This window comes from Triturus cristatus, chromosome 7 (genome assembly GCF_964204655.1).
Source record: "Triturus cristatus chromosome 7, aTriCri1.1, whole genome shotgun sequence".
Lineage (NCBI taxonomy): Eukaryota > Metazoa > Chordata > Amphibia > Caudata > Salamandridae > Triturus > Triturus cristatus.
Genome location: NC_140590.1, coordinates 766,463,920 through 766,491,621, shown reverse-complemented (window position 1 = coordinate 766,491,621; position 27,702 = coordinate 766,463,920).

The window sequence follows — 27,702 nt, the reverse complement described above, 5'->3', positions numbered from 1 at the left end:
ATACGAGCCGTACGACCGAGCCGTAGGGAAAATAGTGATCCGGCCAGAAAACCGACGCGATTTTCACCGACTGACACGAACCCGGAATGAACCCGACCGACCCGTACCCGCGATGTACGATTAGTGCAGTACGATGCAATGCGTGTAAAACCAGACCGACTCACACGGAGACCAAGCCGCACGACCGACACGCACAGACAACCCGGCACACAAGCAATAGAGACCGCCGCGAACGACGCGTACCAAACACAGAAGACAGGCAGCATGAACGAGGCGGGGAAGCCCGCACGAGACAACAGCAGCGTCCGTTTCCGTCACATGAACGTCTCCTTTATGCCTACAAAACACAAAGGAAAAAAGACAAAAAAAGGACCAAACAAGCAATGACAAAGCCAATAAATACCACAAAAAAAAAATGGGACAAAAACACACCCACAACTCCAACTATATAAAGGACTACAATCACTACCATCATCCCTTGCAAACAGGAGACACAGCCAGCAGCAAACACCAGTACACAGCAACCACAGATACACTCACAACTCATACAACTCACACACCATCGACACCTCATACAAAAGCACACACACATACACACAGCAAAACCAACACCAAACCACCATCACTTGCACCCTCACACACACATCACTCACCACCACCACCCATCACCATGCCTCCAAAGAAGAATTCGAAGTTCACAGATAGTGAGTTAGAAGTGCTGGTAGACGAGATCATCAGAGTAGAGCCACATTTGTTTGGTACATTGGTTCAAAGGACCCCCATCTCACAGAAAACCAAGATGTGGGAGAGGATTGTGGACAAGGTGAACGCACAAGCACCAGCAAGGCGCTCAAAGGACGACATCCAGAACAGGTGGTATGACGTGCGCAGGAGGGTCAAGAAACTCATCGAAAAGATCATGCCCTGAGTCAGTGCACCGGCGGTGGCCCTCCTGCCAAACCAGTCTACTTCAGGACCTGGGAGGAGAAGGTGCGGGCGATCCTACCACCAGAGAGCGTCCATGGCCTAACACACATCCCAGAGCCTGGTGAGTACACAAACAACATACCCAAGATTGTGTGGCAAGGGGACAGTGAAACCATGCACCGCAAGCAAAGCTACACTAACCAATAGATAATCAGCCCAAGATGTGTATGCCAGTCAGACACACACAATACCTGCCATCTCATAGTGACTGGGGACTGTGTCATGACATGCACCAACCTACAAACAAATAGAGCAAGCCAGTGGCACTAAGCCAAATACACCCTGCCAGACAGTTTGACGCCACAAACACACCACCTCACAGTGCAGCTGACTGTCAGGAAGGAATAGTGGGGATGCAGTTGAAGTGAGTGTATCCAAAAGCATGATGGGGCCTGTAGTCACAGATAATGCTCCCCCTCCTGATTGGCCCATCAAGACCTCTCTGAAACATGCCCACATCACAGGGAGTGGAAAATGACTGACAAGATGGCTGACACTGGGTCCTGCTGTGGGGAGCACAAGGCCCTGCAGGGGCTTGTGTGCAAATCAGAAGCAGGACACCACTGACTGACAGCCTGAAAGATAACTTGCACGCCCTACAATGGAAGCACGTTTCATGACGGGAAGGAGGACTGACAGCCCTGACCATACTACTCAGCATGGGGAGACACCCCCCCAACACAAACTCCACACAACTCACCGGGTACAATGCATTGACACACACCTCATTGAAATATCAGCAAAAGATACCCCGTACTGGGTGCTGCTGTGTGAAGCACAGGGGCTCACTTGGGACTTGTAGCCAAACAAACACCAGGATTTCACAGTCAGCCATCTTGCCATTGCTGTCACACCCCCTCACAGGGAATCAGAGTCAAGAGGGAGGAAGCATGGACATGCTGGGGAGGGGGGCGTAGCCAAGAGTATGATGGGAGTCGCAGTCACAGACAACCTACACCCACCCACATGGGCCAGCAAGACCAAACTGAATCATACTCACCTCACAGGGAGTGGGAAGGGAGTGACAAGATGTCTGACACTGGGCTCTGTTGTGGGGAGCACAAGGCCATGCTGAAACTTGTAGCCAAACAAACACCAGGATTTCACAGTCAGCCATCTTACCATTGCTGTCACACCCCCTCACAGGGAAGCAGAGTCAAGAGGGAGGAAGCATGGGCATGCTGGGATGGGGGGTGTAGCCAAGAGTATGATGGGAGTCGCAGTCACCGACAACCTACACCCACCCACATGGCCCAGCAAGACCAAACTGAACCATACTCGCCTCACAGGGAGTGGGAAGGGACTGGCAAGATGTCTGACACTGGGCTCTGTTGTGGGAGCACAAGGCCAATTCTGGGACTTGTAGCCAGACAAACACCAGGATTTCACAGTCAGCCATCTTGCCATTGCTGTCACACCCCCTCACAGGGAAGCAGAGTCAAGAGGGAGTAAGCATGGGCATGCTGGGAAGGGGGGTGTAGCCAAGAGTATGATGGGAGTCGTAGTCACAGACAACCTACACCCACCCACATGGCCCAGCAAGACCAAACTGAACCATACTCGCCTCACAGGGAGTGGGAAGGGACTGACAAGATGTCCGACACTGGGCTCTGTTGTGGGGAGCACAAGGCCATGCTGGGAAATGGCCAACAACAATATCAAACTCTGTCTGTGACAAGCTGGGAAAAAGCAGTGTACAGGCAGGCATCTGTTTGAAAAGTAGAAAATGTCATGTTTGTGAACCAACGATGCATGTAGAAACATAAATCATATTGTGTGTCTCTTCCAAACACAGGTGGTGCTGGGCACCCAGCACCAAATGACGAGGATACCCAGTCCCAGACTCTGGTGGACACTGAGCTCTCTGGTCTGGCTCTCTCACTGTCCTCTTCGGATGACGACGACCAACCTGGCCCCTCTGGTGTGATCCATCATGCAGCAGCAGCAACATCTGCCCCCCCTGTACCCACACCTCCAGCATCTGGACACCGACAGGGCACCCCCGCCAACACGGACAGACCAAGGACAATCAACACCCACAGCACAGGGACACATAACCCCCCGGAAGCAACAGCCAACACCACCAGCAACACCACCCAAGGGGTCCCAGTGTCACCTGTGCGTACCGCCGCTGGTCCTGCCCGTGTGGAGAGGGGTGCTGGGAGGGGTGGGAGGCACAGGGCGCACCTTGCAGAGGGGTCTGGACTGCATGATGACCCCCAACTGGCACGCATCTTAGATGCGTAACAGGATAGCACTGCATAGAGGCCAAGTGGGATGACATCACTGCGGTGCATCGGAACATACTACAATGCCTCCGCCAGATCAACACCAACCTGTCCACACCCCCCTGTGTGCCCACAACATCTGTCGCAACATCATCTGCCAGTGCCACAGGGAGGGAGGAGGACTCTGGCGGAGAGTCCCCTGCACCGCAGAGGCCTTCACATGAGGATCCCCCCCCCCCCCCCCCCCCCCGGAAGAAGAGGGGTCGTCCGAAGAAGGACATGTGAGAGGCAGATGTCCCAGCACATCCCCCAGGGCCTCCAAACCTGTTCTGGACAATGTTCTTTGTGCGCAACCCGTTCACCTTGCCCAATCGCACACAACTCGCCCACATGACATGGAGGGTTCATGTTGGGCCAATGTAGCAGATGACTGTGGACTTTACTCTGGACATTTCATCTACCAGCACTTCCAACTCCAATGTGAACTTTGGATTCCCAAACCACTGTACAGCACCCACCATCCGGTGCACTTCCCTCACACATGTTTGTAAATAAACTCACCAGTACCATACTTGCATCTGTTGTGATTCAAACTTGTCATGTTCAGGGAGATGTCGATCTGCTACACAACACAGTGCATGCCAAAAACTGCAACAATGTGACCAACGTAAGGTGAGTCATGGGGATGTGACACATGTGAGGGACACACACCATTATGGCAACACAAAACATACTCACCATGGCCATGTTACTCATCACACACAATGATGTTGACCTGAAACACATTGGCATGTACAGACACAACACCAAGCCCAGTCAGTGGTAACAAGTCCACAGGTGAGGTAAGCAGATGTCACTCAGATGTGGGAAGAGAGACAACGCACATAACAAAGCGTAGCACAGGTTCATTACACATCAGCAACACATTTATTCCACACTAGTTGCACGGTAATTCTATCTAACAGTGGACACACGCTCACAATGTGTTGGAGAATGGAAGTCCAGGGATGTGTGGTACATCAGTTGATGGGAATTGTCAACTTCCACACTGGTGTTGGCTTCTGGGTGTTGGGGGTCAGTGTTGACCACACAACAGGCAAAGTACCCTGGGAAGGACAGACAAGATACAGTCAAAAGCACAGAAGAACAGGAGAGAAATGCAATACACATGCACAAAACATGTTGAAAAACACCTACACAAACACTAGTTAGCAGTACTACCCTATTGTGGAGTACACACCACCTGAATGGACACATCACAGCACGCATCCAGTCAAGTGGCACACAGACACACTCAGACAGCAACAGAGCTGGCTCAACACATTCCAGGCTACCTCCATACATTCAGAAAAACAACGCTGGAAACTCACATTCAGGTGAAGAAGTTGTTGATGAGCTGGGAGCGGACGTCACCATCATCTTTATCATCACTGACATCTTGGCCCAGGCTGGGATCCTCCACAGGTGCCGGAGGTTGGTCGTCGTCATCGTCATCCTGGATGAGAGGCACCTCCTTCCGCACCGCCATGTTGTGTAGCATGCAGCAGACAAGGATTATTTTGCACACCTTTGCAGGCTCATATGGGAGGGCACCTCCGGTCTTGTCCAGGCAGCGAAAGTGGCTTTTCAGGAGGCCGAATGTCCGCTCAATCACCCTCCTGCTGCAACCATGTGCCTCATTGTAGCGCAGATCGGCTGGTGTCACAGGGTTCTTGAGGGGTGTCAGCAACCACGGTATGTTGGGGTATCCAGAGTCACCTACACACACACAAATGAACGAGTAGCTGAGTTTTGTAGGAGTGCGGAATACAACAGTGACAAACACACACAATGAGAAACAGTCAGTACACACCGACAAGCCAGGCACGCTGAGCTGGCATCTGTGACATCAGCGTTGCAATGCGACTACTCCTCATAATATAGGCATCGTGCGCCGAACCAGGGAACCGTGCACACACGTGTGATCGACATGTCAGCAAGACAGACCACCAGAGCATTGATCGAATGGTAGTGCTTCCTGTTCCGGTATGCCTGCTCATGTGCCTGTGGTGATATCAGGGCAACATGTGTCCCATCAATAGATCCGATGACGTTCGGCATCCTCCCCAGTGTATAAAAGGCATCCTTAATTTCAGGGAGTTCATCTGGGCTCGGGAACTTGATATACAGGTCGAGGAATTGTAACATCCCCTCCAAGACACCGCGTAGCACCCGACTAAACATCGTTTGTGACATACCACCAGCAGTAGCCACAGTGTACTGGAAGGTACCGGTAGCAAAGAAGTGCAGGGCTGGCATCACCTTCACCTCTGGGGTCAGTGCTGTAGGGTATGTCCGGCCAGGTAGCAGATGTGGCGCCAACTGCTCCGCCAACTCCTCAATCAGTGGCCTGGTGAAGCGGTACCGTCTGCTGCAGTCGCGTTCCTGCATGGTTGCAAGGTCTGGGAACGGACGATGGACCGCTGGTGCCCTGCAGTACAGAGATGCACAAAGGAATATTGTCAGTACATCCACCCATGTGGCCATGACCACGATCACTATCACATGCTAGTTCATGACATTACACAATGTACTGAGGTGTGTGCTGTTGGGCATGGACACATATGTCACCTACAAGACCACCACCTCACATCTCAATTCCACATGTCCACATGAGTCCATGTAGTGCAATGGCCAATCATCTGGCTGTGTCACCCAACCTATGTGTTGCTGCAACGTAAAAAAAACACACCCCAGTGACAATTGAGGCCTCATGTCTCCCAGGCATCACTGATCTTTGCCATGTAGAAACCCAGGCTCCCTGTATTGCTACATCAACACAGCAATGGACATGGCGTAGCACGTACACACCACAAGGCAAGCGTAAGTCCCACAGGTTGTGGCCACTGTTGTTCCTGCCGGCCCTACATGTACGTCTCTTACACACACACACACCCCATCAAGGTTGATGCATATACCACAAGGATGTGGAGACTGTCACACATTGGTAACATGTGATCAGACACATCTGAGACACAAAATGCACACAGACTGTGGGTGCACATCAGTATTGTGGCTACAGGTCTCACTGTGACGTACATGCCATCACCCCCAGGACTCAAGGTGTATGTGACATGTCCTAAACATATCCAACCTGACACAGTGACCTTGACTCATGCCCATTACTGTGCAATTGCACATCACAGTGGTAATGTGCACAACACACAAAGGATTCTGCCCCCATGTACACGTGCACAGCCTGGGAGTGGCTGCACAAAGTGCCAGCCAAAAAAACTGCTGTGCCCCCCCCCCAAACACCCAGGGAATGCAGTCTTACATGCCGTGGGACACTGTGTGGCCAATGTTATAGTGTGGCAGGTGTGCGCAGGTGTCCATGGCCAGTATATGTGTGTTGCATCCATATAATAGTCACACTAATGAGCTCCGACGCGGGTGGCAATGCGTACGCATTGCACGGGTCATGTACGAGCCGTGCGTACGCTTTGTCATTGAATGCAATGAGGTCCGACGCGGGTGACAATGCGTACGCATTGCACGGGTCATATCCGAGCCGTGCGTACGCTTTGTCATTGAATGCAATGAGGTCCAACGCGGGTGACAATGCGTACGCATTGCACGGGTCATGTCCGAGCCATGCGTACGCTTTGTCATTGAATGCAATGAGGTCCGACGCGGGTGACAATGCGTACCCATTGCACGGGTCATGTCCGAGCCGTGCGTACGCTTTGTCATTGAATGCAATGAGGTCCGACGCCGGTGACACTGCGTACGCATTGCACGGGTCATGTCCGAGCCGTGCGTACGCTTTGTCATTGAATGCAATGAGGTCCGACGCGGGTGACTATCATGCATACGCGTCAGACAGGCATGGTCCGAGACAGGCGTACGCCTTGGCCATTGAATCGTATGGAGACGGGTGCATGTGTACATTCAAAATACGCGTTGTACAGTCAGTTGAAAGAGCCGTGCACACCCATTGGCTCTGGACTGTCATGGAGACGGATGCGGATTCAAAAGTTGTATGAGTTGTGCACTGGAAATTCAGATGGATGCCTACAACAATGTTGCAATTTCAAGTGTTCCATGAAGGTGAAGATTTGAACGGTGCGGAAGGCGTGTACGAGTCGTACTTTTAAATGGATTGGCCAGATTCATAGAATGCAACTGTGTTGGACCTATCACTTGGGACACATGGCACAGAGTCTGCCCCTGCAGCTCAGATATAAGGCTGGCTAGCCCCCAGGGAGCTCACTTGCCTGCACTACATGCTACTGGACCACATCCCTGCTACCACTGCTGCTGTCTCTGCATCCTCTGGCTCCTGCTATGGCACATACTCTGGAGAGGGCCCCAGCCTTCACTGAGGAGGAGAACCAGGCCCTGCTGGACGGGCTCCTTCCAGAGTACAGAAAGCTCTATGGGAAACCAGGGGAGCAGGTGAGTGTGCAGTCCACTGCCTTCCTAATTATGCATGTTGTCTGACTACCAGTACTAGCAGTGTGTACATCAGTGGCAAGCAGTCTCAATGACTGCTTTCATCCCCCAAAGTGTGTAGGTACATGCAATGAATAGTTTTCCTGCTGCTAAAGTGCATTATTGCAATCTCAAACTATCCAGGCATTGTTAACATGTCAGACATGCATGTGCTTTTGCAATCCCCATGGTTGCACTACCTGTGTAATTTATTGTCCTTTGTGATGATGACATGTCTATCCAAATATGTGCTGCAGCAATCTAGGGCATGTGTGTTAATGTACTTTTCACTTTGTCCTCCTCACAGGTTGATGCCCACCAGAAGCAGGAGATCTGGCTGACCATCGCCCGGGCTGTTCGTTCTGTGGGGGTCTACAAGCGCCGGATCCGCAACTGCCAGAAGAGGTGGCAGGACCTTCGGGGCTCGACCCGGAGGATAGCTAGAGTCCAGCTGAAGCTGTCACCTCCACGCAGGAGGGGTGGACACCGGACCCTGACTCCCCACATGCTCCGGATCCTGGCGGTGGTCTTCTCGGACCTGGATAGGCAGCTGAAGGCCAGACAGCAGCAGGAAGGGGGTGAGTCCATGTCTGATCTGTGTACTATGTCTGACATGCAAATAGCAGTCTTTTGTCCTGCTCACACTTCCACGTTACGCAGCTCTTGTAGTCCCAAACTCAGGTCCCTCATTTGTGTGATGCACCCTCCTCATCTGTTCCACAGGTGTGGCCCCTCAAATCTGTTGCTTGTGTCACTAGGGCACTGTGTCCCTGCAGTCAGCTATGCTTCATGTACCGGTCAGCATCAGTTCCCATGAATCTGTTGTGTGTTTCATGGGTGGTTCAATTGTTTACACAATGCCTGAGATCTGACATGTGATCTGTGTGTGCCCTTGAGATGTGTACCAATTGCTGGACTGACTCGCAACATGTGGCTGGGGTATTCCAAACAAACCCATGCAGCAGGGGACTTAAATTTAGGGGCCTCAGGATTATGTATAGCAAGTATGTCTCACTTGCTTAGCCACCTGACTACTGTCCAAGGGCAAACACTGTTCCACTTAGTCCTGGCCAGTCATGCCCCGTCAAGGGCATTTACAAACACTCTGTAATCCCACTCCTGGTTGTGCTCAGTGACATGTGCCCTCAGGTGTCTGCATCTGTGTCATCAGGGTGTGGCTTGTTGCTACGTACAACTGGGGTGTCCATGATTCAGAGGGTCAGCATGACATCTGCGATGTGACTGTGAGAGACAAGACCTGTGTGACATATAGGTGTGTGATCATCTGACAGCGCACAATGGTGTATGCAACTGTGTCCTTCATGCAGCTGGGTTACATGCATGGCAGACTGTGATGTGTTAATGTACAGGGAGTTGTGTTTGCTGACACTCATATGTCTGATTTGCATGATGTGGGGTATTCTGGGTCCTGGATATGTTGTTTGCATGGGATGGGCAAGTGTGCTGGTCATCTGCTGAGTTTGCTTTACCCCAGAGCTAGGATTGTGAGTCAGTGCATAGTGTTGTTGTCTGGATGCCCTGCCCCTGTGACAGGAGACAGTGTTGACTGACTTTCAGGCCATACCAGTGCCATGGCATTTAACTTGCTATGAATGAGCCTGCATTGTGTTCAAGTGTGCACCATGCACCACATTGTGGCATTGACCATCAGGACAGGAGTACATCATTGTGTGTGTTGCTGGCATGCATCACAAGCATGTGGAATGAGTCTCTTCCTATCCCTTCACCCGGACACCTGTACTGAGTCAGTAGCAAGAGATGTGCTGTGTGTATAGTGACATACCCCTACATGTTCACGTGCATGTACAACTGATGGGTGGGTGGTGCATGTTGGCATATTGGGGTGTTAGCATCCAACATGCAACGGCCATATGTGTGAAAGTCAAGGAGGGATATGTGTGCCATGGTTGATGTTGAGAATGACAATTGTCTTATCCTAAACAGTGTTGGCACTTTGAGCTGTGTTCAGCTGATGATGCCAGGGCTTGCCCTGTGATGTGATGTACTCACTGTAGTGTGTGCAGTCGGTGCAGGTGACTGATGTTGTTCTCTTACTTCCTATTCCTATCCAGATACATCCACGGCCACAGGATGAGACAGCTCCACGGACCAGGAGGAGCCACAGAGCCTTACAGGGACAGAAGGAGAGGAGTCGGGTGGACCCAGTGGCACAGAGGGCGAGTTGAGCCACACAGAGGAGTCGTCAGCACCATCCCCCCCCAGCTGAGGGCCACAGCAGCTCTGAGGATGACTCCCTTGTGGAGCCGAGTGTCAGCAGCCGCCAAACCCCAGCTAGTGAGGCTGTCCCCGCCCCCGCCACCACCACCACCCCCCTCCCATCGGCTCCCATCCCAGAGGTCCCTGTGGGTTCCCGTGTTCGTGAGCATGTCTCCTTCATGCCAGGCACCGCACCCCCTGCCCCTGTGTCCCCTGCTGCCCTGAGTGAGGAGTCTGTGGACTTACTTCGACAGATCCATGTAGGGCAGACGTCGATGCTGAAGGTCCTCCATGCACACACAGGTCTGTTGACACAACTGGTGTCATTCATGGAGGGCATTTCCTCTGGCATGTCTGCCCTACAGAGGACCAATCAGTCCGTGGCCTCCTCCCTGACGGCAGCAGTGTCCCTCCTCCAACAGTCCCGCACCCCTCCTATCCCTGCACCACCCACGATTCGTAGCACCCTACCTGTCCCAAGCACAGAAACCCCAAAACCAAGGTCTAGACGTGCACACAAGCAAGCGCAGAGGACTGATTCCACACTCACAGGGGCTGGTTTGCTGACACACACACATCCACAACCACTCCGCAGTCCTCCGAGACCTCTCCGTTCCAGCCCCCTTCCCTTGCCTCACCTGCAACCCCATCCCCCAGAAGCTCTTCCTCTGTGACCTTGGCCTCTTCCCCACCGACCCTGCAGAGCCTGATTACAAGGGGAAGAGGAAGTCCCCACACACAGAAGGGAGTGCCCCTCACACCCTCCCCCAGGCGCAGTCAGACCGAGACGCCCGCCTGCAAGTCCCCCCGGTGCCAGAAGAGCAAGACCCCCCCGCCACCACGCAGCTCCAAGGCAAAGTCTCCGTCCTCCATCCCCCAGGCCACCACTCCAGAGGTTCCCCCGCCACTCCCTGCCCCGGGTTCCCCCACACACAGATACACCATCCCCAAAATGCTAAGGCCATCCCCCAGTAGCACTTGCTCCTCCACACCTGGTCAGACAGTTGGTGCCACTAATGTGGGGACCGTGTCCCCCCCCTGCCCTGCCGACCTCACCTGTCCCCCATTCCGCTCCCATGGATGTAGGCACTGCTTTGGAGTCCGCGACCACCCCATCTGACTTGGGAACTGCAGTGGTGAGCCATTTCACTTCATCTGACCTGACCACTGGAGTTGTGCCGGCACCCACCCCATCTGACTTGTGCTTCACAGTTGTGACAGCACCCACCACTTCAGTCAGCTCCACTGCAGTTGCAAGTGTCTCGCCTGCATCCCCCACCTCTTCCCTGCCTCCTTCTGCTGCGCCCTGATCCTGTCCCTGCAGTGCCTGGCCTGCCCCCATGTATGCCACTCCGAGGGGATGACCCCGGTCCTTAGCAGTGCAGGCAAGCAAGGTGTGACAGTTGTCACTCTAGTTCACTCCTTGGCATTTGGACATGGACTGGCCATTGGCCTTTTGTTTGCACAGACGTTTAGATTTTCATATACTGAATTTGTCACTCTAGTTCACTCCTTTGCATTTGGACATGGACTGGCCATTGGCCTTTTGTTAGAACAGACGTTTCACTTTTAATAAGCTGAATAAAGCTTTTTTCTTTATCCCTGTGAACTTGATTTAGCTGTACATTACGTTGATGTTGTTTTACATGCCCTTGCACCTGTAATGCTTGGTTTACAATGTTGAATACTGATGTGTTGATGTGAGGTACTCCCTGTGGTCCATGAGATATGTATCCTATTCTGGTGGGTATCCATGTCATCCTTTGCAGCTACCTGGGTGTGTCAGGATCAACTATTTATGTACATCTCTCTGTGAGCATTTCATTGGCATGGTCACATCTGTGGCTTGTACCCCTGCACATATGATGTGCTTCCCATTGTCCTATTTGTCACTTCCACATACTTTGTGCTCATCAACACTGGACCTACAGGTGTGGGCATCATTGGTATAGGAGCAACTGGGTAGACATATGTTTTGGGTATGTGCAGATGACTTAGGGGAGACTCACGTACCCAGGCTGTTGTGACCAGAGCCTTCATTGTGTGGTAACTGATGGCTGACTGACCAAAGTGTTCTGCAGACATGAGTGGGACTTGCGGTGAATATGTTTGGCACAGCTGGGCTCCCACAGGAGTTGTGTCCCCTCAAGTAAGTGTGTTGTCCTGTGACATAGCCTGGGCCCATGGTGTGTGTTGTATGAGCATGTGTGTGTGTCCACATCCCTGTTCATACACAGACAGTGTTCCCTTGATATGTTCCTGTTGTTGATGCTTGCTGAGTGATACTGGGTTCATTCCACTACTTTTCCAATGTGCTACCAGATGTGTGGGTGCATGACACACTACTGTTAATTGGTGTATCATCATTGGGATTTGTCAGTTCTGAGTGGTGATGATGTTGTCAGACACAGATGGGACACAGTCAGGGTTCCTCAATGCACTTGTTTGTTCGCAATATCATGTAGTTGTCCCTAGGTGGTAGTTTTCAGTGATTGAGACATTTGTATGTGTGTGTGACTGCTCCCACTTGTCGGGTACACGGCTGCGATGCTGGCAGGTGTCAGCATGTGTGCCTTGTGTTTCTCCTTGGCATCTGCATTGTCCTGGGACTGTGGCAGGGATTCTGAAGGTTACATGAGCTCTTAGGTCATGGCCATATCCCGCATACTGTGCAGTATGTCTGTCATTCCCCAGGGTTGTAAACTGTCCTTGTGTGATGTGTCTGTGCACCTTAGTTCATCCCAACATTCCTGTGTTTGTAATGGGTGCATGTGCTATGTCACCTGTCCATGTGGGCTTCACAGATACACATTGTTGCAGTTCAGGGTGTGTGGTGAAGAGGGTGGACTGATGTGAATTTTTGCATGGATGGTCCCCTAGCTCCCGTTTGTCCATGGATGAGGGGCCATGCTGAGTGATTTGTGTTTGTGTATGTGTGATGTACGTTTGTGGCACAGGACACATGTCTGGGTTTCCCAGTTTGTATATGTAAAGAAAAAAGGGGGGGCGAACAGGGCTTTGGAAAGGAGGTCCAGCTAAGTGAGCCCTAAAATGTACAACCAAAAAAGTGTTGAAGCTGTTCCTTTAACAAACGAGACGGACCAAGTGGAGTGCATGAGAGTTTGTGTAGAGGCAACAATGTTGGATATGGAAGCCCTCACACACCCATCAGGATGTCATGCTTCATCATCGGGCTGCTCCACGTCGAGTCGGCTGGTGCAATACCCGACGGGCTCCTTATTAGGGAACACTCTTATGGAGATCTTTTATCCAACAGCCGTCCGGTGAAGTGGGGGTGAGGGGCTCCAATTTGATGTAGATGAAAGGAGATAGTGATTGTGAATTAAAATAGGGATGGGAGTGCTTCTCAATCAGTTTATTATGAAGCCTCCTTGCCTAGTTAAAAGCTATGAGGTGAAGTGTTGGTAACGTAGATTTATGTGCTAGGTTATATACACTGCCTCATCTGGGGTCAACATGTTTCTCGCTCTATCAGTCCTGGTAGAGCGGGGTAGGACGACCGGTGACACGGACTCGGCATGTCTAACGCAAGGAACTCCTTGCGTAGCCTACCAGGAACTGCAGTGTGCTATCCTATGGAATTGGTAGGGTAGACAGGGTTACAGGTAAACTTGTGGAACACTAGCTACCAATATGAATGCCTACTGAATACTGGATAAACAGTCTATATGTAGACAGAACACACTAGGTCCTGAAGAATCGCTAGAGTAATCCTCAGATAGAGCGAGAAACATGTTGACCCCAGATGAGGCAGTGTATATAACCTAGCACATAAATCTACGTTACCAACACTTCACCTCATAGCTTTTAACTAGGCAAGGAGGCTTCATAATAAACTGATTGAGAAGCACTCCCATCCCTATTTTAATTCACAATCACTATCTCCTTTCATCTACATCAAATTAGAGCCCCTCACCCCCACTTCACCGGACGGCTGTTGGATAAAAGATCTCCATAAGAGTGTTCCCTAATAAGGAGCCCGTCGGGTATTGCACCAGCCGACTCGACGTGGAGCAGCCTGATGATGAAGCATGACATCCTGATGGGTGTGTGAGGGCTTCCATATCCAACATTGTTGCCTCTACACAAACTCTCATGCACTCCACTTGGTCCGTCTCGTTTGTTAAAGGAACAGCTTAGACACTTTTTTGGTTTCCCAGTTTGTATGACATCTGCCTTTATAATCACAGTGGAGGTGTCATGCATGCTTGTGTCACCCCACTGTCTGGTCCCTGTGGGTAGAGGAGTTGTGTGTTAGTCTGTTGCTGTGTTAGTTGGTGTTCATTCCAGCTTGTGTCACATGTGTCTGTTGTTCTCCCTCTCATCTCCCAATGCCTGATTGCCCACTGAGGGTGTCCCAATGATGGTTTACTTTTGTATGGCACTGTGTCCGTATCTGTGTCACTGTGGTTCAGCCCACCTCATGTGTTGTGTAGGTGCCTGGGGATACTGTGACACACACACACATGTTGTGTCCGATGTGCAGTGTGAGTTTGCCTGTTTGTGTTTGTGCATCTGCACCAGTGCATTGGTATTGCTGTTGTGGCCCTTTGCCTGAATGCTGTTTCTGTGATTTTGCACGCTGTCCCTGTGAGTCAATTCACATCATTGTGCACATTCATCCTGGTTGTTGGGTGCCATTGCTGGCATGGAATGTGAGTTTGTGAGCTGACACCTACAGTCTACACATGTTGTTTTGATTGGTGTGTCTATTTTCGAGATGTGTGCATGCTTGGTGATGGTCACTTCTGCTGTTGTGTCATTGTACGCTGTATGCATTGTCAGACCCCATGTGTGGTGCTTGTCTGCACATGGCCGAGAGTGTGTTATGTTTTCACAGCACTGTTAGCCTCACCACATCTCTGTGTGTATGGGACACAACCACTAGTTTGCCCCAGAAGTGTTTGATGTGTTGGGAGCAGGGATCATACATGCTGTTTGTTATTTGCAGCTTTGACCATGATGACACTTACCTTTTGGTCACTGTGATGAGGGGGGTTTGGTCCCCATCACCACAATGCTCCACATCTGCTGCATTTTGTGAGCCCCCACTGAACTTCTGTTCTACACAGTGAGGGGTGTTCTTTTTACATTGTCACAGTGCTATGGTGATGCTTGCCTTGTGTATGTCACACTCATGTGTTGGTCACACATGTGCTGTTACTTACATTGTATGCTCGTAGCCATAATCACTGTTGTGGGCATTTGTCATAGACTACACACTGTTGTTATGATGTTATGGGGGATGTATTTTGCGAACATACCTGATGTTGGAGTATGCTGGATGTGTTGCGCATCACCCATCCTATGGCTGGGGGTGGCAGGGGTGATGGACAACAGGTCCCCTGTGAGTGGGGGTGGCAGGGGTGATGGGCAACAGGTCCCCTGTGAGTGGGGGTGGCAGGGGTGATGGGCAATATAAGCCCTATGGCTGGGGGTGGCAGGGGTGATGGGCAACAGGTCCCCTGTGAGTGGGGGTGGCAGGGGTGATGGGCAATATAAGCCCTATGGCTGAGGGTGGCAGGGGTGATGGGCAACATAAGCCCTATGGCTGGGGGTGGCAGGGGTGATGGGCAACATCAGCCCTATGGCTGGGGGTGGCAGGGGTGATGGGCAACAGGTCCCATGTGAGTGGGGGTGGCAGGGGTGATGGGCAACAGGTCCCCTGTGAGTGGGGGTGGCAGGGGTGATGGGCAATATAAGCCCTATGGCTGGGGGTGGCAGGGGTGATGGGCAACATCAGCCCTATGGCTGGGGGTGGCAGGGGTGATGGGCAACAGGTCCCCTGTGAGTGGGGGTGGCAGGGGTGATGGGAAATATAAGCCCTATGGCTGGGGGTGGCAGGGGTGATGGGCAACATCAGCCGTATGGCTGGGGGTGGCAGGGGTGATGGGCAACAGGTCCCCTGTGAGTGGGGGTGGCAGGGGTGATGGGCAACAGGTCCCCTGTGAGGGGGGTGGCAGCGGTGATGGGCAATATAAGCCCTATGGCTGGGGGTGGCAGGGGTGATGGCCAACATCAGCCCTATGGCTGGGGGTGGCAGGGGTGATGGGCAACAGGTCTCCTGTGAGTGGGGGTGGCAGTAGTGATCAACAGATCCACTATGGGTAGGGGTGTTTTTGGTGCTGGCCATGCAACCCCTATGGTGGGCTGTTGTTAGTGGCCAGGATGTGGATCCCCTGTGTGTGTGTGCCAGTTTGCGTGTACGTGTCGTTTGTTTGTTTTGTAGGTGTCTGACTTACCACCTGCACCGTCGGTGCCGGTCCCTGATCCGGTCATAGATGTAGAGTACTGGTATGACCTGCGTGATGGGATTCATGATGTGTTTGTGTCGTACACGTTGCTTGTTGCTCCGTCTCGTACCCGCTGCAAGCTGGTCCGTCTCGTAGCCGTGCATTGATTTGTGGCGTGAATCGTAGCTGATATGCTTGTTTTCCGGATGCTGTGACATTCCGTGCGTGACGACCCGTCCGGCGCTTAGGAAGTACGCATCGTACTTGTCATGCTGGAAACTGCTATGGATACTGCTTCTGGGCGACTCGGTTCATCTTTAGGAGTTACGGCTCGGACGGAGAATGGGGCTTGATTCACAGCCTACGTGTCGGTCGTGTTTTTGGCAGTTATGCGCATCGTACTTCCTCTACAGGACGGACCGGCTCCGGGTACGTATCGGTCGCACGGTAAGGCTACGGACAGCTGTCCGACCGGCCATCGGAATCGGCCCCAAAATTAGAAAACTATCAACAGTAGTGGATCGCTTGTCAACAAGCACCGCTGGAGGATTTATATTGGTAAATACTGAAATGGTTGCCATGCGTGCTATGGTAATGCAAAATCGACTCGCCCTTGATATATTATTGGCAAAAGAGGGTGGAGTCTGTGGAATGCTAAAAGTTCAACATTGTTGTACTTACATTCCTGTCGAAAGTAAAGATCTGAAAATTTACATAAAAAATATAACTGAATTGCATGAGGAAATTACACCACTGGAGGTTGAAAGTGTTTGGGAAAAGATTGGGAAGAAACTTTCTTCTAATAAAAATTTCCTGTTAAACTTAGGTGGTACCTTTATAGGTAGGATCTTATTTCCATTAACATGTGTAATTTTTATAGTATTAATTTTAAGACTAGGATGTTTGTGTCATAAAAGAAAGAAAATACAGAAAAAGAGAAAATGTGAAAAGAAGACAGAATATGAGACAAGAGAGGGAATTTGAAGACGTAGAATTAGAAGAAATGAAAGAAAGTATGTATAAAACAGCAAGAAGAGAAGGAATTGGGGAAACAGAGATGTAAACTAATTCAAAAGAATTCATTTCACTTTCTTGACAAATTGGTACAACATTGTAATGGTGTGGTGATAAAATCACCAAAGGGGGGATTGATGGAGTGGGTAGTACAAAATGTTGTATACCTCCCCCATTCTGCATGAAAACACTAATTGAATAATCTATTAATTATAATATTATTGAACGAGTTTGCATGTATATTAAACCAACATTACTAATAACCAAATTACATGTGGGATTTGCATATTGCATGGCTAAATAACCTATATGATTAAAATATGTACGCATACTAACAGTAGTATATGTAGTAAATAGAATACTGCATGATGTATGTTGCTTTTGTAATGTCTTCGAATGTTGCCCAGGAGGAAGACCAAAAGGGTGAATATAAATGCTTTAAATGTTGCTATACGCTAGATAAATATAAGCACATAGAGGGATTAGTAAGTGGTTAACATTAGGTTCATTATTTCTATGCATTAATTACTCTTTTGTGTTTGTTTCGCTTAAGTTGGCGTTTGACGCGACACGACGAAGTGGCCACTGTCCCACGAGGCATGGAGTGAAATGCGCAGAAGCGACAAAGCCTTCCAGACCCCGTCGTGAACTGTGATCTCCGTGTACCCAAGCAAGGACATTGTGGGAAGACGGCCAAGACTCAAGACAATTGATTTTCAGTAAAACCGGAACAAACTGACTTTTCACTGACTTGATGACCTCACCCCTCGAATTGTACTAAGGTCCCAAACTTTAGCATTGGACGATCGCAACCAGCCAATCATAACCGTGCTGAAATTACAAAATGTATCTTCTTGATTTGATTTTATTATAAAAGTACATGGTGGAATAGTGAGAAAAAATAGATCGCGCTCTCGACCGTTCCCTACATCGACTTCATCGGCGACGCTACTCGTGACGCTACTTAGGCGACTGACTGCGTTTTCCTGAATCCTAGATGGTCTGGATGCTGCCCAATTATCTGATGACTGCGAACTTTTCCTAATTCTATGGGCACTGATAGATGCTTGCACGTCTCTGGTCTTTTGCCGATCCATTGAGACTGTAGCGTGCTGAGCAAAGAACTTTTGAACTTTGATCTGCTTAGACGAATGACGACAGATTTAAGTATGCAGACCCAATGACTTAGAGGACTCCAGATAGCCAGATTAGGTACATATGATGTTCTGCAATTTATTTGAAATTTGATATAAACTTTCCAAATGCGAACTTAACTCTTCAAGAAATTTTAGATAAACAGATATTGATTAATAAGAAATGAGTTTGTGGTTTATTGAGAAAGGTAAGGTCTAAATCTTGAATGTGTTTTAGCTGGTTCTAAATCACCATCAACCAATCCAACTAAATGGTCCATTGACCATGTGGGAGGAGTGCCTTGATGTTTAGGATTCAGATCTGTAGGTGGAAGGGGTGTTGATGTACATTGTTGTAAAGTAACTTTTCTTTCCCTATAGGTTATAAGGTGTTCCCCTCACATGTCGAGCACTTGAGACGCTCATCCCTTCTTTCTGCGTGCAGACCTGTACATGTTTAGTGTGTGGGTTGGTGTTATGGGCCCCACCAATGACTGCATATGTGAATGAGTAAGTGCGACGTCGGGTCTGCGACGCAGGGAAGGATACCGGTACGGGTTTTGCTTTCCCCGTTACCAGGGTTTTTGCGCTCCATCATCATCCATTAAAATTTAAAACTGTGAGCAAAATAACACCAAACATGATTGCTTACACCGAGGACCTTACCTTATTAATCACATACATCTGGCCAACAAAACTTTATTCTCACCTCTCCCTTAGTTTGATACACTAGATACCCAGAACACTACAACCAGGGTAAAAAGCTAATTGAAAATGCCCCATCCTCTATAAAAAATGAATACGCCAACGATGGTCTATCACACCCTTCTTCATCACTTAAACAAGTAACATGGAACATAATAGCTATCGCTCAGGGTTCTTGATCCATTAAAATCTATAACTGTGAGCAAAATAACACAGAACGTGATCGCTAACACCCAGGACCTCACCTTCTTAATCGCGTACATCTTTGCATTGCGCAATGAGAAACAAAAGAGTTTTCAACTAGATATTCACCACATTTAAAGGGACTGTAAATGTTACAACAACAACAACGCCAAATAATGGAGGGTCCAAGGGACGTATTTTTAAAGACCATCAGAAAAGGTGTCCCCTATTAACAACGTTTTATAACACCAAGCCTCTCTGGGTCTAAACTAACAAAGTGTGTCTAGAGTAACAGACTATAAGGGAGTTTATTGACTATCAATGGAGGAGAGAAATCCCTTTAGGATGATTACCCTCACTCACCAAAGGTGACATGCTTCATCATTTGGGAATCTCCTCTCAGTGGAAAAACCTAGTTCCACCGAGGGCTACGACCCCCTCACTGTGAGGGAGGAGCTCAGGGATGTTTTGGAGATGAAGCTTCTAATTTCAGGGATCCTAAAGCTGCTGCTGAAGTGAAAAAAACATAAAAGTGCAATGTAACACAAAATGATTGTGATCGCAGACTGAGCCCTCCGGTCACAGCCTCAGTCTGCGACGGGGTACCGACGGACAGAGCGTACCCCTTTCCCTGAGCTGTTGCCAGGTTGAGGTGAGGCTCTCAATATCCAACAGATTGGGTATTTCCAGTATCACTGATGGATACAATGGAGGATGGTTCAGTATCACAATAATTTTGTGTTACATTGCACTTTTATGATTTTTTCACTTCAGCAGCAGCTTTGTATTTTCTTATGGTCCTGACGAAATCCCAGATACTCTTTGATCGGAAGGGCTGAAACATGTTGACCGTTTGTATATAACGAGCAGTCTAATTTCCGTACTGCTGTTGCACTGCTTTTTAGGTCTCGCCTGGCGTAGGCTGCGCGCATACGCAGTCTCGCTGGCGAGATTTAACGTTTATGGGATTTTTTAGTAAGGGGCATTAAGCCCCGCCCCTCTTTCCCATAGGCTGGCGTCACCGTTTATGGTAAACGGCGGCCAGCCATTGGGAAAGAGGTGCTGGTGACGTTTTCGCTTGGCTTTTTGAGCCGTCCCATTTGGACGGCCTCGCCTGCCTTCCTTCTGCTGCAAAAGGTTTCTTATCTGTATGGGGCCAAACACATGGCCCCATAAAGACAAGAAACCTTTTGGCAGGCGAGCCCGTCCAAGTGGGACGGCAGAAAAAGCCTAGAGCGTCCGGTTACACATCTGCTCGGTAAATAACAATCCGCGTCCCTCTCCCTATCAGAGAAGAGACAGGGGAAGCGCTTGCTTGCTGTTTGAAAGTGCCTGGGAAGGGCACACTGGCACAAGCTGGGCAAGATGGGAGGAGGATACAAAGATGTGCGCAACAGAGACCCAAGGCGACTCTGGATCTGCACGGATGTTAAATACCAGAGGAAATGAGAGAAACCTGAACATGCAAAAAGCTGGCAGCACGGGGCAGTGGGTCTCACACGTGGCCGTGGCTTGGATCCATCCGAGAGGTTGGCCTACGATAGGTCTAACACAGCGTAAACTCTGGAAACACGGGTGTGGTTTCAATGTCCTGATCACATTCAATAAGCGAGGCATACATAGATTCGGCAGAACGTAACTCACTTTTTAAAGTTTTAAACACCCTGGGGGTATTAGAGCCTTTACAAGAGCAACATTTACATAAGCCAATGTCACATTTTTCAATGCATAGTGAGATTAAGTAATTTGCCCAGAATCACACGATGTTGAACTGGGGCCGAGACTTAAACCGAATCCCCCTAGGCCCAATGTCGGCAGCTCTGGTCGTTACGCCACTTGCGGTCTACCTTTTTCCTCATCAGCCACACCCCCAAATCGATGAATAACGAGTTTTAGAAGTGGCCGTCTACATACATGCCAACATTTCAGAAGACCAAAGTGGGAGATTTAAAAAAAAAAAATCGGGAGAATGAGGCCTTGAATCGGGTTACTGTCATGTATGGGCTTTGGAAGCGTGCTGCTGCAGGATCGGACATTTGAAAACGTAAATGCACGTTTTTTCTTACCTTTCAGAAGCATGGAGCGTAATGGCAGGCAGAGAGAGGGTGATGCAAGTGTTGTGCACTGGCCTGGCAATTTTCTGGCAGTGCATATTACCCCCCCCTCCACCCCCGTGTGGCAGCCCGGGCTGAATCAGATTCCAGGGCCAAAGCCTCCCCCCACCCCCAGTACATCACAGGTCTTTAAAAGACCATTTACTTGCTAACGAGGCTGTGTTGGTTTTTCACCCCTTCTAGAGCCCTTGCATCGCCACTCTGACTATTGCTGGAAGAATTAGCACGTTACACAATACCAAGTTAAAAAATCGGGTTTTTGTTTGCAGGAATCGGTAGTTTCCGGCCTGAATCGGGAGGGTTGGCATGTCTGCGTCTAGGTGAGGTCTCGGGCAGATCCAGTGCCGAAGTACTTGCAGTGCTGCTGCTCTTAGCAGCGCCAGATTATTGGACAGCGAGAGAGACCAGATTTGACAAGATTTTGTAGTTCTGAATTGACTGGAAGGGGGAGAGATATCAGACAATACCCGTGCATATTTACCGTGGGTGGAGGAGGGCCAGTGGCTGTCAGCTACTGGGACAGAAACTCTTAGACACCTTTCCGCCAGTGTCTGCAATCACTAAATAAATTTTTTAATATGTTGGATTGCTCAGTGTGCAATTTCTTAAAAGCGCTTCTGGAGCGGTTCTTAAAACTCTGCGAGAAGTGAAACCTGAAAATCCACCCCCTGCTGCTGCACCGAGTACTAATGTCACTCTGTCCAGAAATGTGGCGTACTGGTGACATTTATTTCAAATGATTTTTTTTGATACATTTTGCCGCACTAGTGCTGACTGATGTTTACTCGTTCTGAGACTCTAGCTATTGAACCCAAGCACTCACACACGGAGTAATCCCTTTAATTTCTTTTTTAAAAATAGAGCCTCTTGTAACAAAATATTTGACTATTACTCTGTTTCGTGCAGATGTTTTCACTGCTGACGCTTTCCATTTGTGATACTAGCACCCCTTATTTAGAGCGCTGAAAACAACACTGCAGTAGAAAGCGCTACAAAAAAATCACATTATTATCGAGGCCAGAACCATGCTGAGTAACTTGATGTTGCATAAGAATACATGTTCAGTAAACGCGAAGAGAGGAGTAAGACATATTGTTTGAGACGCGTGGGGCGGTGGCCATTACAACCCCCAACCCAGGCCAACACATGAGTGAGATTCGGGGTCTAAGCTGCGCCGAGGAGTTGAAAATAGAGCACATCTCGCTGGGCATTAATACTCCAGACCTGACGGCTGCATTAGGGGCAAGCATGGGAAAATGTTTGTGTTTGTTTTGCGGGATATGTCTCTCTCTCTCTCTCTCTTCTTTCTCTCTCTCTCTTCTTTCCCTCTCTCTCTCTTCTTTCCCTCTCTTTCTCTATCTCTCTTTTATTTCTCTCTCTCTCTCTCTCTCTCTCTCTTCTTTCTCTCTCTCTCTCTCTCTCTTCTTTCCCTCTCTCTCTTCTCCCCCCTCTCTCTCTCTCTCTCTCTTCTCCCCCCCTCTCTCTCTCTCTCTCTTATTTCCCTCTCTCTCTTTCTCGCTTCTGTCTCTTTCTCTCTCTCTTCTTTCCCTCTCTCTCTCTCTTCTTTCTCTCTCTCTCTTCTTTCCCTCTCTCTCTCTCCTCTTTCCCTCTCTCTCCTCTCCTCTTTCCCTCTCTCCTCTCCTCTTCCTCTTCCTCTTCCTCCGTTAATTCAGTGAGTATCAAGGTTTCCACTTGGATTCACGCCACCCTCACTCGTCAGGGAGCCGCGAGCCCTTCCCCCAGAGCCGCTGACTGAGGGTCGCAGGCACCTCCCTGCGCAGGCGTGGCCAGACGGGGGCTGAAGAGACCCCGGGGGTGGAGGGGCGCAGCTCTCTGTGTTTTGTGGACCATCAGTGCAAATAAAACGCAGACGCTCACAGCCCAGACAGGGAAAATAGACCAGGACAGAACACCAATATTATGAGTGTTGGAAAACGAGGCAGCATCTGTGAGGCCTGCACAAATAACATGACTACATTTGTCCTTCACTGGGAACCAAACACCCAATTGTAGTGCCTGACTCTCAGAGGGTAGCGTTGCAGAGCAGTCTGAGGCTTACTCAAGGGAGGTGGTGTGGGCTAGTAATCGCCATTTGCAGGTGCACAAAAACTACACTCAATAATTGATTGTACAGTCTGTACTTTGCTTTCTAAAAGTAAGAGTACATTTATTAAACACACACACTACTCAATACTATGCACCAATTTACAAATATACATAAGCTGTTGGAATTACTATGTGACATTGCATAACATCTCCACCCCTCCCGCAGGGGGGGTGGGGTCTAGTACCACCACTCCCATGTATGCACATTAACTTGCCCCCAATGCAGTTAGTTGAACATAACCTGGAGCGAGGGCCATGCGCACTGGCACCATCCCAGTGGCGACCCACCCCATTACCTCAACAAGCATTAAAAAGGGGTAAACCTGCCTTGGTGACACATGACCCTGACCGAGCATCTCCTACTGACCATAAAGTATGCACCTCTATATCTTAAGGGCTAGCAGTCTGGGGTCTTCACCTAAGAGCAGCAGCAAGAATCCATGTTTACGCACACTTTAGAGTGACAGTACTCATCACCTTGGTTCATCATTTGAATGCATTGCAATTACAGCCCCTAAGGGCATCACAGATGAAATCACAGGATTGCGCATATACAGCCAGACACCCTAGCAGGACTGTCTGGCAACATAGCCCCACTTGGCTTATGACATCTCCTTACACATGTGACTTACAGTCCCTTCAAAAGAAGTACTCCTGGCAACTACACTTCTCCTGCAGAGCGCCTCTTGACTTTAAAAGGAATCACAGGTAAAAGCATGGGATTACGTAAATACAGCCAGAACCCCTAGCAGGAAGGTCCAGCAACATAACTCCATTTAGCTTAACATCACCTTACACATGTGACTTACAGTCCCTTCAAAAGAAGTACTCCCGGCAACTACACTTCTCCTGCAGTGCGCCTCTTCACTTTAAAAGGAATCACAGGTAAAAGCATGGTATTACGTAAATACAGCCAGACCCCTAGCAGGAAGGTCCAGCAACATAACTCCATTTAGCTTAACATCACCTTACACAGGTACTTCACTTTACACATGTGACTTTCAGTCCACCTAAAAAGAAATAACCAATAGTAAATGCATTTCGGTGCAATTACACCACTTCACCTCCAGGGGATGCCCTTCTCCAGACATCCCCAACTCAGCCCTTCACTCCATGATGCACTTTATAGTACACCCTCAGCTGTAGAACATAAGTTCCAGCCTAGAAGGTGTTAAAGGCTGGCTGAGCCCTTGAGGGGTTATTCTTTCAGATGCCCTGTGAAACTTAGGGGTGGACTATAAATACAGCCAGACCCCCTAGCAGGAAGGTCCAGCAACATAACTCCATTTAGCTTAATATCACCTTACACATGTGACTTACAGTCCCTTCAAAAGAAGTACTCCCGGCAACTACACTTCTCCTGCAGTGCGCCTCTTCACTTTAAAAGGAATCACAGGTAAAAGCATGGGATTACGTAAATACAGCCAGACCCCTAGCAGGAAGGTCCAGCAACATAACTCCATTTAGCTTAACATCACCTTACACAGGTACTTCACTTTACACATGTGACTTTCAGTCCACCTAAAAAGAAATAACCAATAGTAAATGCATTTCGGTGCAATTACACCACTTCACCTCCAGGGGATGCCCTTCTCCAGACATCCCCAACTCAGCCCTTCACTCCATGATGCACTTCATAGTACACCCTCAGCTGTAGAACATAAGTTCCAGCCTAGAAGGTGTTAAAGGCTGGCTGAGCCCTTGAGGGGTTATTCTTTCAGATGCCCTGTGAAACTTAGGGGTGGACTGTTCTTCTTTATGCTGGAGGAGACTGCGGTGCTCCTACAGCCCCCCTGCACCCCTTTTCACACATGAGGGTGACCCCCTCCTCTGGGGGCCACCAGGCACCAAAATGGCAGATTTCTTCGTGCTGGGGGGGGGAAGACGGCGCTCCTCCAGCAGCTCCCCCAGCACCTTTTCACAAGTGAGGGTTACCCCCCTCCTCTGGGGGCCACAAAGCACCAAAACGGCAGATTCATGCTCCTCTTTACCAGCCCCAGCCACTGGGAACACTCTCCTCCGCCCTCAGGGTCTCTGATTCAGCAGGGTGCTGTCTTCACTGGCTCCCTGCGCCAGCCTTTCACCAGGCTCTCCTTCTGGGCCTCTCTTCTCCCTGCGCAGAGGCCACTGCTCCTGCGCACCGGTCCTGGGCTCTTCTTCTGGTGCTGTTAGGGTCCTGGGTGCAGTCAGGGAGTCTCTCCTTCCAACTGCCCATTGCGCCAGGCTCCAGCACCTTCACCCTCAGCAGACCACACCCCGGAGAGCCCTTCTCTTCCTGTGCAAGCACTTTTTAAAAGTTGAGTAGGGGGCTGGCAGGAAGTCTCTGTTGGTCCTATCAAACAGCGACACATCACGTCCCTGCCCCTGCTCCCTCCTTCTTGTCCAGCCTCTGAGCTTGTTCAAAATGGCGTCGTCCAGGGTTTCTGCCACATGTCTCGGAATCACCTTCCCCCCAAGCTGCCTTCCCTCCTTGGTGCAGCCTGGTGCCTGGCACCCAGCGACAGCGGTTGATGGATTGGCCTGTAGCCCCACCCATCTTCTCTTCGTGGAGAGGAGGCCCTCGCTTGTGGAAGAAAGGTTATCAATCCATCCAGCTGAGGTCAGCCCTCAGCCTGGGTCTGGTCATGGCTGGCTCAGAAAATATATGACAGTTCTGGATGACCCAAAAGCAGTACAAATATGACTTTGGACTCTGCAGAATACTTCTTTTCACATTTGCTACATTGGACTTAAGTGCGTGTCTGGAATCTGTAGGCCTAATTGAAGTTAATCTAGCCCCTGGCTCCACATTCCCATAGGGGAATAAGGAAGTGAAAACACAGTAAAACACACTGACTTTCCCTGGCATGTCTCTTCCATCCTGAGTTCACTGTGGGTGAGGCCCAACTTATGAGGCTCCCCAACAGTAAAAGCTCAACAATAAGGTGCTCAAAAAGCGAAAAATCCGGGCGGCCCATAGTGTCAGAACCACCTTCTAACACACGCTTCGCCCAACTGATTCCTACAGGGAAGAAGTAGCCACTCTACATGGGTACACTTCCCGTAGTCAGGGATAACTAGTTATAAGGGGTTCTGACCAGACCCCCCCCTTACTGACCAGTTATCCGCTTAGACCACCTACTCCTCCCATCCATGAAATCTCCACCCATGACAGGGATCCCAGACTACCCTAAGAACCCTCCGGGCTCTAGGTTAGATACCTCTAGGTCACTCATGGTCTACATGGACTCAGCCTAACTAGGCTCACCTTTGCCCTTGGGCATGCAACACTATGCCTACCACCTCTCGGGACAAGGGTCCAGTGCCTCAGCACTGATGCGGTCTTCTGGGATAGGTCTAAATCCCATCCCCTGGGTCACTAGCTGGTCTCCCTTCCAGAGTTTGTTCCAACCCGTACCCTCTCTCCGTTTGGTCCTTGCACCCCAAAGATGCAACCTCTCTGGACCCTCACCCTCAGCCTGCCGCTGAGGTCATTCTGCTGCCACCACCCTTTCGGGGATGACTGTCTTCCCTAAAGAAAGCACAGCCACTTGTGCTTCCCCACACAGAAAAGCACCCTTTGGCCACTGGCCTGGCTCCCTGATAGGACCTCAAACCGGCCTCACCACCACACTGGCAGTGCCAGGGAGGAACACTGAGGGTGCCTCATCAGACATCCTACAGCTCATTCCCCCCGTCAGTAGCTCCACCCGGAAACTACCCCGGGAACCTAGACCCCTTCCTTGTTCTCCGCTGCGAGAACAGGGCCTATGTACCCTTCCCTCCGAGAGGTGCGCTCTCCTCCCGGAGTACCCTTAGAGAGCCTGTGGGTCCCGAGTTAGCTAGACCCAGGCCCACCTCTCAGGGCTCTCCCCGGTCTCCCTGCAGCGCCTTGGGAGACCGCCCAGGGACCTACATGGTCCCTGGATGGCCTGCACCACCCCTTATGAAGAGCAGGGTGCCTTCACTTAAGATAGGCCCCACCTGCCTTCAGGGTAGTACTACCACTCTCAGCCAGGGACCCTAAAGATCCCGGCTAGGCCTGCACCACCCCTTCACGAAACACAGGGTCCCTTCACTTAAGATAGGCCCCACCTGTCTTCAGGGCGGTACTACCTCCATCAGCCAGGGAGCCTAAAGATCCCGGCTAGGCCTGCACCACCCCTTTGCGGAAACACAGGGTCCCTTCACTTAAGCCAGGCCCCACCTGTGTCCAGGGTGGTACTACCTTGCAGAAGTCCACCTCCTGCATCGAGCTTGGGGAACTCCCCCATGCTCCGGGTCCTTG